The 14,443-nt window shown below is 44.8% G+C and overlaps 1 protein-coding gene across 7 annotated transcripts in view; it reads left to right on the top strand.

Moving 5' to 3' along the window:
- PEAK1 (pseudopodium enriched atypical kinase 1) overlaps positions 1-14,443 on the top strand; it is a 109,742-nt gene that overhangs the window by 29,832 nt on the left and 65,467 nt on the right. For 2 of the 7 annotated variants that reach the window (XM_040077804.1, XM_040077797.1), the window contains exon 1: positions 3,375-3,532. The exons of 3 other annotated variants lie outside the window; for them this stretch is intronic. The gene's annotated coding sequence lies outside the window, so the exon portion shown is untranslated. Of the gene's footprint in view, positions 1-232; positions 374-3,374; positions 3,533-3,907; positions 4,039-14,443 lie in introns of those variants that run through there. 2 more of the 7 variants (XM_058422331.1, XM_040077801.2) reach the window with 2 other exon arrangements.

Below are 14,443 nucleotides of genomic sequence, written 5' to 3'. Positions count from 1 at the left end.
TCTGATCCAAGAGACGGAACTGGAGAGCTTCCCTCTAGAGGCAAACCCTCGTGGTACTGGCTGTTTGCACAGAGAGAAAAGCACTTTTATACCAGCAAGGTGTGTATTTGTAGCAGGAGACACCACCAACACCGAGCAGTTTGTGGTAGGGTTGTTTTTGTTCGTTTTCAGACATAAACTGCAGATCTGACTGTCACTAGTATCCAACTGCATCATCATCATTCCTTCCCAGATACTCCTTCCAGTCCCTGTGTAAGGAATGCCTGGTGGGGATGTGGATCACCTGCTTGGCCAGGAACAGAACCAAGTGTTTAGTCCCAGGAAGGACGCTGGGCTCTTCTCCCCACTCCTGGTTCTGTGTTGTGCTGCCAGAGTGAGTATTTGATGCTGGCTGTGAATTCTGTCCCTGGGCACACTTGACATTTGTAGAGGGCTGGTATTTATTCTGTGCACAACCAGGCTAGACTGGTTTTGTCTACTTAAAATAGCAAATTCAAAAGATTTTTAGCATTTGCCATATTGAATAATTTTCAAACCTTTTCGATCTCATTTTCGGCAGCGCAAGTTTCTTAAGGTTCCTGATGTTGTGTCTCTAATAATACAGGCTTTTAGAGACGGATGGTTCTTTGGCTGCCAGGTTATTCCACAGAAGAACATTTGGAGAGCATTTATTGACTGATGCATCCTAATGGCTTCTGAAATGCTGTATCTTGGTTTGGTCTGGAAATCTGAGTAGATATCACATTCTTTTTGTTTGTCTTTTGGGATAAGGTTAATGACTCTTGTAAATTATTAAGGGCTATACTCTCATCTGCCAGGCCTGATTTCTCTGGGTAGGCGCTGTGTGCTAGAACTGCTCATTATTTGGTGAACTGATGGCTGCCTGGATGTATTATTGATGATTTAGTGGGAATTTCCCTGTCTGGAAAGGGGTGGTAGGCTGATAGAAAAGCCTTGCGTAGAAAGGTGATGTTAAAATATTTGACACTTAGTGCATTTATTTCTGAAGGTGTGTTTGGCCTCATGCTGTGGGTACCCAGCATGAAAAGCTGTCCTGGGAAGCAGATGGAATCCTGTCTTGCAGTTCTCTTCCCGTTCTTTCAGACCCATGGGATTTCTGTTATAACTTTGATATAATCTGGAGTGTATTCTTGTAAAAGCAATACAGCTTTATTTAGCGTGTCTTCATAAATATATTGCCATTTCTACCACTGTTTCACCACTCAGAAATGGGCTGTTAAACAAAACTAAAGCAATGGAGCAGAAAAGATTCCTAGAGCTGACTGTGGCTACTGTGGTATCCTACCTATCATCAAAAGCAGCTTCAAAGTGTTACTGCCAGCCATCAGGCAGGGAAAGCAGGCGTTATCCTGCCTGAACTCATAATCCTTGAAGTTTGAATCTGCTCTTAAAGATCAAGTGAGACAAAATTTCATTGCTATGTATCCCATTAAGAGAATATATTACCGGTATATGTAGGATAACTTTTCTGTTAATGTGCAGGTTTAAAATGTTTTAGGGACATAAATCAATACCTTAAAAGGAAGCCCAAAGCTCAGAATGCCCATTTCCTTTAAGACATGGCTCGTTCAGGGTGATTAATAACTCTTAGTGGTACACCTCCACTTAGGCCTGTCTAAATCTGGATTGCCACAACTTTATCTTGTGACGTGTCCTCCATCCCTCCCACTCGCTCTGGCTCCTCGTGGTGGCACTGGCCTGGTTTCCAGCTCAGTCACATCCTGGATCTGCTCTCTGTGGGATCATGCAAGCACAGGAAGGGGCAGAGGTCAGTGACAAGGGCAGGGCAGTGCCAGCCCAGATTTAGATTGATTTAAAGGGCTGTGGATCCACGCCCTTTTGAAGCATTGCTTGTTTGGAATATATTATCTTCAAGTTTCCTCTGAGCCTGGAAGTTTCTAGATGAAATGGATTTTAGATTAAGCCGAGAATTTGCAAAACAATAGGAGAGAGAAAAATGGTAGTGTGAGTCATGAACATGGGACCTTCCCCCCATCTACTTAGAAGTGCTGAGATCCCCAGGATTAGCTCACAGAAGAGCTGTAGTTTCCAGCATGCAATCAGGCAGCATGTCCATTGTACTTTCAGTTTGCTGGAATAAAGGAACCAGATTAGTCATCAGAACTTAGGGTTAGCATAAAACCACTCTTTTGAACAACACATCTTAGAAGGTGTGCTAAGTGCTGATATTTATTCAATGTTTATTGGTTTGATGTGTTGGCAGAGTGTCTGTAGGTGTCTCAGGGATGTGGGACATTCAGGTTGGTCTGTCTCTGTCATTGTGCAGCGCAGCAGTCAGACGTGTTCTGCAAAGCTGCCAGATTGTCATGATGTCCAGATGTCTCATTGGACTCCCTTTAATGCTGAACTTTGGATGAGACTGAAGGATTTCAGTCTGGGTTTATTGCTAGATCATTTCCTAAGCCTAAGTAACTCGTACCTGTGGGCTGTGGGCACAGCCTTCCTGAGGCTGCAGGGAGTTGTGGAAATGTTTGGGCAGTTGAGGACTCAGAAGGGCTCCCTTACAGCCTGCCTTCCAGGCAGCTGGCTGTGCCCATCACCTTCCTGGGGCTGCAGCAGGCCCTGGGAGTTGGGAAGCCCTTTCCTTGGCTGGCTGCTGGGCAGCTCACTGCTCCTGGAGCCACTGCCAGCATGTTGCTCAGCTCTGCTGTAACTCAGCCAGCACTTTGGCATCCCTTAGAACGTTCCTGCAAACACCAAAGCGCCTTGTCTCCAAAAATACAAAATACTTAATTCCACACCCATCCCTATCTTCTTCCAAAACCACATTTTATTGTAAATTAGGGCATTTTCTTGAACTCTGGTGTTTAACCGGGTTGATATTTCTTTGCATAGATTTTTGGAATACCATTCAGTAATGGCATTATTGACAAATGAGATATCTCTTTCTGTACTTTTGGGAGGATAATGTGGCCAAACTTGGAAGTACAAAGCCTAGAAATGTTTTTGAGCATTGAGTAGTAAATCATGAGTTTGGGCAACTTTGTATGGCATTGTTCTGAAGACTGATATCAGATACGATATTTGCATTGGCAAAGTGAAGCGTGTTTAAATTTTCTATGGAACTTAGAATTTGTGTGGCTTGTGGGATGATTAAAAGATATCCTCTCAAGATTTAACCATTTAAATGCTGCTACTCTGAATCTGCTCCCTACTCGTCAGTGCCAAATCCCTCCCTCATCTTTAGTTTACTGTCACTCTTTCCCATCTCCTGATGCTTCTGTAGCTTATCTCAGGTGTAGAATAGAAGGCAAATTAAAGCTGGGATTGGACCTGTGGTGGCACTGCAGCCCAATAAAGCTTGACTTCTGTTGTTTCCTGTTCATCCCTTTCCCCTCTGCGCTCTCCTGTGCTGTGCCAGCACATGTTGGTGGACCCAACCAAGGAAGTGATTCAGCTGGAGAAGGAAAATCCTGCCAAAAAAACCAACTGCCAGCATAAACCCATGTGGTCTGGACTGGCATGAGAACAGACAGCTGGGGCAGAAAAGGTAGGAGCTGTTTAAGTTTGTTCTCCTGCTGAAAAAGTTACAATGAAGCCACAGCCTAAGAATTAAGGTTTTGCCTAAAAATAAGTGATATTTAAATGGGACACACACAACAAAAGAGACAAACACCGTCAGGGTCTCTTTTTTCACATCTCTCTGATTTAGCCTGGGTCAGGTCCTTACTAAGATAAATTAAATCAAAGCATACGAGTGGTGCTGACGAGGCTCAGGCAAGCTGCTTGATTGCTGAAGTTCCACGCAGCGAGGTTTCTCTGATGCAGTTTTTGTGAGCTGGGTTTGCAGGTTGCAGCCTCTTTGAGGAGCACTGCAGAAGGTGGTGCTTGAACTGCAGGTGTTGGTCACTGGTGCCTTTTGTGCAGCCCCTGTGGAGCAGGACCAGCGCCCTGACCCACACCAGCAGCTTCTATGGCCGTGTGCACATTGCTCCACTGACTCAGCTTTGGGTCTGTCAGGGCCGATGAGGAAGACGAGGATTCCTCGTGGATCAGGTATTGCACTTGGTTTTCCCTGTGTTTTTCTGTAGCACTAGAGGCAGGCTTGCAGCTACGCAGGCGGTGTGTGCACCGCAGCGTGGCTCACACCGTAATCCAGCTGGAGCAGAGCCCTGGGGAGAGCATCCTCAGAGCCTCTGTAAGGACACAACCCAGCGTGGCTCTTGCTGCGGTGGGGCAGTTCTGAGCACTCCGCCCTTCCCCTGCCTCCCTGCTGCAGTGGTGCTGCCAGCTCGGATCTCTGCAGCGATTTCATGCAGTAACTCATGAGCACGGAGCCCCTGCTGCCTGAGGAGCGGGTGGGCACGGAAGAGGAAGCACAAGGGCAGGGAAAGGAGCGAATCCTGTCTTTCATGTGTCGGCACAGCCTCGTGTGACTTCACTGGTGCCGCAGGTGATGCAGATAAGGAGCTGCCTGTGGCACCAGGACACGCCTGTGCTGCTCTGTGTGTGTCAGCTCTCACCTTTCACCTCACAAGCACAAGCTGCACAGCGCTACCGTGAGCCTGTGCGCGCCTCAGAATTCCAAAAGGAAAAATGACTTTCCCTTTAGCTTACAAACCCACTGCTTAAGGGCATTTTGCTGAAAGGAGGACGCTGGTACATCTTCTGGGTGATTTTGGTGGTGAATCGAGAACCTGTAGTTGAAGTGCAACTTCTGAAACTCACCAACAAGCATCTGCAATGAGCAGTGAAGCACAGGCACCTGATGCTTTGGTTAGGGGCTTTGGCACGCTGCTCCAAAGGTGATTTTTTTAGGGAAGCATGTTGTGATGGCATGCTGCTCTCATCTGCCTCCCTTCCACAAAAAAATAAGTGATGTTAAACTTTTATTATTTTCAAGCCCCATCCCAGCCAACAGTTTTCCATTGTCTTCTGTTCTGTTGGTTTCCTACAAACTGCTGTCAGCAAAACTCCATTTCTCTACAGCTTCTCACTACAGAGCTCCTTTTTGACTGCAGAGTTTGAGTGTGTGTGGAAGCAGGCAGCCTGCACAGGACCTTGTTAGATCACTTTAAATGCAGGCTTTAGGATGCAATCCTGTCGTCAGCCCTCTGGCATGGAGGAAAGTGCTGACAAGTGTGATGCTTTCATTCACAGTGGTATCTGGGAGAGGAAAAAACTTCAGCTCCAAATGCATACGCAGAATTTTAACTCCTAATATCGCCCTCCCCAAAGAGCAGGGAATAATCAGTTCACTTCCCTTACATAAAGAAAATCACTTCAAAATTTCTTAAATTACAGAGAGAAAGAGGATTTACCTTAGTATACATTTCTAAATATTTTTACTTGTTATATAGCTATTTTCATGGTAGTACATGCTTTTCTGTCCGTAGAAATTTTGTGTGATGCTCCAGATTCTGTGTGAGCCTAAAAGGGAATAAAGGCAATGACTCTCGGAGCTGTACTTGGGCTCCCAGGATGCTAATGCCTGTGTCAGAGGAGATAAAGTGAAGGGAGACTGCATGAAACCCATCAGAGCTGTTAAGATGTAGCAATGCAAAGCTGCTGGTATTTTAAATAATGGTTAAAATAAATTCCTGTCGGTTAGTGCTGGACTATTTGAAATTCCCCTACGTTTAAATAAAAAGGGAGAAGGAATTTTAACCAGCTCATTTGATAGAAAAATGACCTGCAGATGGGGTTTGAGAGAATAATAGGCAGCAGATTACAGTGGGGAAATCACGGCAGAGCATCAGACTTTGATGGGTTTATGCAGAGTGGGCAGCGGGGAGATGGGAAGAATTCCCACTGCAAACCAGCACAGCACTCATTTGATTTCCACTGCCTGTAGCTCTTCACAGCAGCATTAACTTTATGAAGTTGTATCTGCTGAGAAGTTTTTAACCATCGGAAGTGTTATGTGATATGCTGTTTGGGTTTTCTCCTCGTTATGTGCCTATTTTCAAGTACAGTCATACGTGAAAAACCTCGTGTTCCTTCCAGTCTTGACCTGCAGTGATCGAGGGCAAATACCCCTTCCCTAGTTCCCAATGTCCTGAAATATATTTAGGTAATATTAGATTTTATCAACATTTAAGACAATGTACTGAAAATATAAACATAGTTGTTTTGTTTTTTCTTCAATCAGTCATAACTCAGCCAAATCAGAAGGATTTTACAAAAAGGCAAAAATTTTACACCTGACAAAATGCAATTCTTAAGTGAATTTCTCAGTGGGAAAGCTCTTGTGTATGTGCACAGAATAGCACTGGGATATCTTTTTTCCCTTTCCTCTCTCTTACTCTTGGGAAAATCTAAAATACACTTGGTATAACTTAACAACAAAAAAAAATTGAGATTGCTGTGGCAGACTACAAAAATTTAAATATTCTCATGAATGACACCTGCAGGGATTTTTGTTGTTGTTGTTAAATAGTGGAAGCCAACATTTTTAATGCAATTCCCAGCATTTATGAGCACATTTGTGATCTGAAAAAAATATCCTGTAAAATTCCTGTGTGGGCTTCTGCAGCCCAGGGATGTAATTTCATGTGTGCCTCCTGTGGGACTTTTCCTTTATTTTTCCTTAATGCTTACCACTGATTAGAAGTTATCAAAAGTTATCAAAAATGTTAATAGGACACTTTTTGTGGCAGCAGAAGAGCACTGGCCATGTCTGGACTGAGCAAAGGGCGCTGTGTGGCTGTGCCATGGCTGTGGTTTTTAATCCAGGCTGGTTTCCCTAGGGAGGGCTGTACTTGCAGTGACCTTACCTGCCCTCAGCTGGCGTTCCCTGGGCACTCCTTGAGGAGAGAAATGCTGCCAGGAGCTGTTTCCTGCCGTGCCCCCCGTGTCCAGCGCCCTGGTCCGCTTTCCATGGGCAGCCAGGTGGTGAGAAGGTGAGAAAAGCGACTTTTCCTGTAACAGCAGCTCCGAGGGGCTTCCGTGGGAGCTGAGGGGAGCCTGACCTCTGTGCTGGATCACAGTGCTGCCCCAGTGTTCCAGGAGTATTTTGTCCTTTTGGAAGTGAGGGATAAAGATCCCGCTTGGCTTTTCAAACTGGAAAAGTTGAGTTCCAGGTGTTACTCCTACAACTTTAAAAGTGTACGATGACGGGGAATTATTTTTCAGCCTCCTTTACCACCACCCACTGTCCAGTTCTTTGCCATCTGGTTCACTGCCTTTATTTCTGTTCTTGCAATATGGTCGTGCAATTAGAATACAGAGGCTCATTAGTGTCTGCCTCTAGCATGGGTGCCCCTTCCTAGATGAGCTAGGAAGCTACAAACTGCAGAGAAACGCTCGTTTGAAGGGAAAACGGAGCACACTGAAATTATTTCAGTTCTGTAAAGCATGAAGGCAAGAAAAATAAGCTAACTTAGTTTGTTCCCTATTTCATATCTTTTAATAATGCTTTGAACAATTCTGCTTGCAAACATGTAGAATCACAATGAACCTTCTTTTATTTGCTATGTTTTTTCCCCTAAATAAATTTTCTCTACCTTCAAACACGCCTCTTTGTTCTCACTGCTCTAGAATTCTTTCATCCTCTACTCAAAAGCTTCTGAATATGACACACAGTCTCACTTGAAAAGAATGCAGAAGAGGAATGCAGGGTGGGGAGTTGGAGGTATGGAGCCCCATCCACTCGGCACGAATACAGACAACAGGACGCTTCCACTGCAAAACAGGCTGAGGGGCCTGGAAAAGAAATCACAAATCATTATGGCATAGGAAAAAGTAAATAGAGGTGATAAAGGAACGAAGTTTCTTATCTGTTTTCTTTTTTTTTTTTTTTTCTGACAAGAACCTGGCAGCTCAAAACAAACGCACGAAGCTGAGAAGCTGTGGAATGTCCTTCCACAGGATGTTGTGGATATGGGATTGTAAATGGGTTCAAAAGGTAATGGGATAAATTTATGAAGGCAAATTCCGTGCAAGAATATGAAGTACAGAGACCCCAGTTCTTTCACAGGAAGTCTCTAAGCTGCAGTTGGAGATGGGAGTGAGTTTGGAGAAGGTGGTGCTCTGGGCTGGTGCCAGGAGCAGCCTAAAGGACACACTGGATTTGGGGCTGAGCTGCCAGGCTGCTGGCACCCTGTAACCACTTTTGTCCTCTCTGGGGCTCTCCTTGGGGTATTTATGATCTTTCTGATCTTCTCAACATCTTTGATATTTGGCAGCTTTGCTAAATCTGCAGTTTGTTACCTCTGTTGTTTCAAATGTCAGCAGCTGAATCGCATCCTCCCTTTCAAGTCCATAATTTATCCTGCACAGATGGAGCACTCCTGCTTTTCCATGGCAGTCGATTCCTCTGTCCTTAAATTTGTGTTTAGCAGTGAAATGTGTGAAAAAGTAACTTGCTGCTTCAGCCTTTCCAATTTGGAATTTTATTCTGAGCTAACATATAAAATCATTTTCCAGGGGAGTGTTGAAGAGATTTCTCTGTAGCTTCAGTAATTGAAGTGTAGCACTCTCTGAGGTTGCCTCATCCTGGGCAATTGCTTTAGCTCACTGCACCCACGTTCCTTTGGCCTGTGCTGTGCACCAACCTGGCAAATCCTTCCTGTTCACCAGCAATTCTTACTTGTGATCCAAGACCTGTTTCTCCTTTCTGTGTACTCCCAGGGAGCTTTGCTGTGGAGTGTTTGTCAGCTGTGGATGTTCTCAAGTGTCACCATTTGCATCGCTCTTCTGATAGTCTTTTACCACCCTCTTTTGATTTTGTCTCATTTTTCTTTAACGACAGGTTTCAAGCAATCCCTTTTCTCTGGCAAGGGAGTTTAGAATTAAAGCTTCTCAGAGTCTCCCTTTCCATGACAATACTTGTCAATGCAAGTGCATAACTCTTACATTGATCTTGATCCTAAATTTCAGTTTCACTTTATTTTTCTCTAAGTAAATGCTCCTGTAGAAGTGAGGCTGCAGCAGGCTCTCTTGTGTGTCTAATGACAAGGCAGAACTGGAGCAGTACTTGCAGTGTATTGTCCTCTGTCCCTGCCTGTTTCCGATTGCTCAGCGCCAATTGTTTCCAGTTGCAGCTGTTTTATCCAGCTGCCAAAACCACTAATGCCCAACCTGTTTCTTGTAAGAGAAAGTTTAGAGAAATAATCTTCCTTTTCTTGAGTGTTTTGAAAGATAGCAGTGCTTTGGGCCATGATGTAGTTTGCCTGGTGCATTCAATCTCTGTGGTGCAGTGGGTGAATGGTTGGTGGTGAGCAGTGCAGTGCTCCCTATGCAGCTCAGGGCAAGAGAATTTCAGATAACTGGGCAAAAAATCTGGAACCACTCAACACTTGCTGAATTTTGTGCTATTTAAATGCATACTCTGTATCTTAAATACTTCAGAAATATTAAGTGCTACTTGAAGTTCCCTATTACAACTCTTGTTGTTTTCCATCAGTATTTTTAAACAGCAGTCAGAACAAGGGAAAATGCCTTAAGTACTTGAGGGAGAGAAATAGCCCAGGAAGGACTCCCAGAGCCTGTTTCCCATGCCCTCGGGCCTTTGCAGGGAGCGCTGCTGTCACTCCAGTGCTGTTTGCCTTAAGGAGGCTTTTCAGCAAACACTCCTGCTTGTATTAAATTTGTCAGTGTCGCTCAGGTTTTATATTCAGCACACTGTACGTTCTGACCTGTCTTCAAACTCTGCTTATTCTGCTGACTGACCCTGCAGTTCTGGCCCTGTCACTGAGCTGATGTTCCATTTCTGACTCTCTCTCACCTTCAGCACTTGTTGCCTTTTTTTGCCTTCTGGCTATTTCAGCCAGTTCAGTTCGCTTTCTGATGTAGTTTCTTCCTTTAGATTTACGTAGTAAATGAGTGCCTTTCTCATAGCAAGGTCAAATGGTACTTCCCTGAGAAGTCAAAGTGTGTAGACTGGCTCTTGTCACAAGCTTAATTTAACCGTTATTTATGTTCCTGGAAGTATTCCATTTTTGATCCATTTCATTTGTCTTAATACCTGCTTTTAAGCAAAACTTTGACAAATGATAGCAATATGGAGAAGATATTTTAGCATAGTCTTTTGAAAATCATTTTCCTAATATGTGAGTTCTAGTCCAGACCAGATTTAAAATAATAGCGTTACAAAATGTCAAACCTGGTAAAACTATTAAAAAAAAAAAAAAAAAGAACAGGAGCTTTGACTAATGGCCCATGTATATGGCTTAACATTTAAGTAAAGATTACATTTCTGACTTGAGAGATGAGAAGAATTCAGCTAAAGCATTTCTCTCCGGCTTCCTGCTGGAGCGAGTTTTCTTTGTCTGGCTGGAGCTGTGGGAAGAGCTCGGTGCCACACATCTCTGGAATTTTCCAGCTCCGTCTGGGATGCTGTTCCGGCTCTGCCTGCGGCCACGAGCCCTCTGTGCCGGGCCGCGCTGGCGCTGGCCTCCAGCGATGCTTTGCGTTCGAGCCGAGCCGGCTTCCTGGGCTGAGCGCTGCTCTTTGGGGAGGGCTGCTGTGTGACGAGCCAGGGAAACGGCAGGAACGTTCTGGCACAGCCATCGAGGTCCTTGCTGCTGATGGAGAGTGCGGGACTGAGGAGCAGGAGCTGGATGCTCTGCCTCAGCCCAGGAAGGAGCTGGGGCTGCGTCCCCAGCACAGAGGTGCAGCCTCGTGGCCGGGAGTCCCCCAGCTTCCAGGGCTGGACCGACCAAGCCCCCGGCCTTTGGCAAGGGAAGGAGGGCTGGCATTCCTCTTGAGTTTGTCCTGGGCTCTTGTGCTAGTGTGCAGAATTCTGTTGAGTCTATCCTGGGGCTCCTGTGCTAGTGTGCAGAATTCTGTTGAGTCTATCCTGGGGCTCCTGTGCTAGTGTGCAGAATTCTGTTGAGTCTATCCTGGGGCTCCTGTGCTGGTGTGCAGAATTCTCTTGAGTTTATCCTGGGGCTCCTGTGCTAGTGTGCAGAATTCGAGTCTATCCTGGAGCTCCTGTGCTAGTGTGCAGAATTCTGTTGAGTTTACCCTGGGGCTCCTGTGCTGGTGTGCAGAATTCGAGTTTATCCTGGAGCTCCTGTGCTGGTGTGCAGAATTCTGTTGAGTTTATCCTGGAGCTCCTGTGCTGGTGTGCAGAATTCTGTTGAGTTTATCCTGGGCTCTTGTGCTAGTGTGCAGAATTCTGTTGAGTTTACCCTGGGGCTCCTGTGCTGGTGTGCAGAATTCGAGTTTATCCTGGAGCTCCTGTGCTGGTGTGCAGAATTCTGTTGAGTTTATCCTGGGGCTCCTGTGCTAGTGTGCAGAATTCTGTTGAGTTTATCCTGGGGCTCCTGTGCTAGTGTGCAGAATTCTGTTGAGTTTATCCTGGAGGTCCTGTGCTAGTGTGCAGAATTCTGTTGAGTTTATCCTGGGCTCCTGTGCTGGTGTGCAGAATTCTGTTGAGTCTATCCTGGGGCTCCTGTGCTGGTGTGCAGAATTCTGTTGAGTTTATCCTGGGCTCCTGTGCTGGTGTGCAGAATTCTGTTGAGTTTATCCTGGAGCTCCTGTGCTGGTGTGCAGAATTCTGTTGAGTCTATCCTGGGGCTCCTGTGCTGGTGTGCAGAATTCTGTTGAGTCTATCCTGGGGCTCCTGTGCTGGTGTGCAGAATTCTGTTGAGTCAATCCTGGGGCTCCTGTGCTGGTGTGCAGAATTCTGTTGAGTTTGTCCTGGGGCTCCTGTGCTGGTGTGCAGAATTCTGCATCCCGCTGGCGCCGGGCGCTGGGCTTTGCCTTTGTCCCTGGCACGAAGCCGTTCAGCGGGCTCGCAAGAGCCTCTGCTCTCAGGAGCTTCTTTCTGTCGGAGCAGATTTCGTGAGGAGAATGCCGTGCACACGCTCGATGTGCCGCTCTCTGCCCTAACCCTGGTTCAATAAGATTTCCTGAGAACTCTGCTGTACCTCTGGGAGGGGTTGTTCCTGTTTGGGGGGATGTTGGGGGCTGGCAGATTTAATGTCAGAATTGTTTGGATGCGGGCCTGGACTTGGAGCACGAAATGCACTGCCATTTCACAGCTTTATTTGTTGAATGGAAACCAGGGAATCGACATCATGTATTCAAGAGCAAGAAAAATGGCATCAACAGCAGGGTGTAATATTTTTTTTATTGTCCCAAGCCTTCCTTTGTTTGCAATTTTAACTTAATATATTCATGATACCTCGAAACAGGGGCGTGCATTGAGATGGGGGGTTGGAATTGCTTTTGTGGTCGTTTCTGGCTTATATAAATGTATATATTCTGTAAGGATTAAAAGTGACTGGAAAAGAGGGTTTGGAAGAGATTATTCATCAAAATGGTAATTTTTTTTGCAATACATCGGAGGGGAGGGGAAGAGAAATTTCAAGCTTGTTCTCTCAGTCTTTGGTTTTGTTCGGCTTTCTTGCTTTCACAAGATGTCTTATTTTTGCCAAAATTTCTAATAAGCCACTGGAGTGAAGTATATGCTAACAAAAGTAATGCTAAGTGTTTCAATAAAAATCTCTCCTGCTAGCTGATCACAGAAGCACAAACTCTGTGGTTATTCCATTAATTCTCCTGAGAGTTTCCAGGACACTTTTTCAAGAGCAGATCTACTTTTTTTTTTTTTTTTTTTTTTTTTTTTTTTTTTTTTTTTAAATACTATTCATTGTAATATATGGATTTCTTTAAGTATTTTCATGTCTGCATTTTTAATTTATTTGCACATAAAATTTATAAAGTTAGATGATGATAATTTGGCTTCCAGTGGTTCTGAAAATACTTTTAGAGTCTGCCTTGCATGATCTGTCAACTCAAATTATTACATTTACATCTTTTTCTCTAGAGCAATTAAAACCACTTAAATAGTTTGTGTTTTATGATAAAGTTCAAGGGAGAAGATAAGTGAATTTGTTCATGGCAATTTTGAAATCCTGCTTAATGCTTTTATCGAAACCCCAAAATGCTCTATCAGGATTGAAATGAAAATGTGGGAAGGAAATGGCAAATCCCAGTGTATAACCTGGAGAAGTCTCGTCAGAGTGCTTGAGAAACTTTAGTTAAAGGAGGAATTTGGAATTTGCTTAGGGAAGACGTGGGCTGGAGGTTGTATAAAAGAGAATCAGAAAGGTCAGGGCAGATGAGAGCAGGGCTCGGATGTGATTGCTAGGTGAAGGCAGTTCATGTGCACGTGTGCAGAAAAGTTACTGCCAGCATTGCTGGAACTCTGGCGGGGGTTGAAATAGTTCAGCTCATGTCACAGATTCTTCACATTTACACGTGTACAGACATTATTTGGTGGCAGTGGGTCTGTAGTTATTTGTTACTTTTTAAAGCAGCAAGGCAAGAAAGGAAATGCTTGCATTAATCTAAACGGGAAAGTAGGAGTGGTGTTCTTCGAGCACTTCGAGTTTGTACTTGAAGTGGATTTTCTTTGTTAAAAATATCTAATGAGAAGATTTGGAGAAATCTGGACGAGAATTCTCTGTTAATCCCCGAAAGTGAAGGCTGTGACATTCTTCTGCAACGAGGTGAATGCTTGTGCCTTCACAATTTGGAGAAGAAAAACGCCCAAAGCGGTTAAAGGCCGTGTTCAGCGGTGCCCTGTGCTGTCGCAGGAGCTGTCCCGTCAGGATGGACCTGCTGACACAGGATGGCAGCACACAGGAGGGAACCAAGACCTTCTAGGAGGCTTACAGAGAAAGATGGAAACTTCAGCAGCACCATGGACAGGCTAAGGAGGGGATTGCAAAGCACGCTATATTCAAAAGCTCGTAATGTTCTATCATGTTTGAAGAAAATAATTCAGACTGTGCTGCTTCGCTTCACCAACGTTCCTCCTTCCCTTAGCACTCCCCTCACTTCTCTTTTGCCAAGAGCTGCTGGAAGGAAATCCTTCTCTGCGTTTCTCCTGTTTCTGTCAGTGAGAATGGTGAGCCTGAAACGCTTCTGCAGTGGCAACTTTCAGTTCTTCTGTAAATTGTGGCTTTTGTGAGATAAATTGAGCTGGTAACATTTTTCTTAATCCCCAAAACCCCCATTTATCTTCCCATTAAATATATATATATATATTCCAGCTTCCATTCTTCCCCTTCAATCTGTAAAGAACAGCATATGATGTGGTTTGTGTGTTGATTTTCAAGATAATTTTTAGCCTGTCAAAGACCGTCTGTCTCAACAACTTTGAAACAAAGATTTTTTTGAATAGATGAGAAAGTGCAGCTGCCAGATGAACCGACACAAGAAACTGGAAGGGGAGGATCTTGCAGATGGTTCTAATAAAACTGGGCAAACAGCAAGCGGGGTGTGGGGAGAGTGGGTTGAAATACAAATTGCAATCCCAGTGCAAGTTTTGGGGTTAGTTTGGGAAGGAAAGTTGCATAAGCAGTCATTTGAGGGTAGGGGACTGGGGGCAGTTTATTATTGCTCTCAGTTTTTCCTTCTCCCCGTGTCCGTGCTGCCACCTGAGCCTGTGTGGCTGTGCCAGTCCTCCTCCTCTGGAAAGCCACGTGCAGCTGTTCATAGGGGT

The sequence above is a fragment of the Hirundo rustica genome, chromosome 13, assembly GCF_015227805.2.
Source record: "Hirundo rustica isolate bHirRus1 chromosome 13, bHirRus1.pri.v3, whole genome shotgun sequence".
In the NCBI taxonomy this organism is placed as follows: Eukaryota; Metazoa; Chordata; class Aves; order Passeriformes; family Hirundinidae; genus Hirundo; species Hirundo rustica.
The sequence above is the reverse complement of the archived record's forward strand: the minus strand, read 5'-3'. Positions and strand labels throughout refer to the sequence as shown.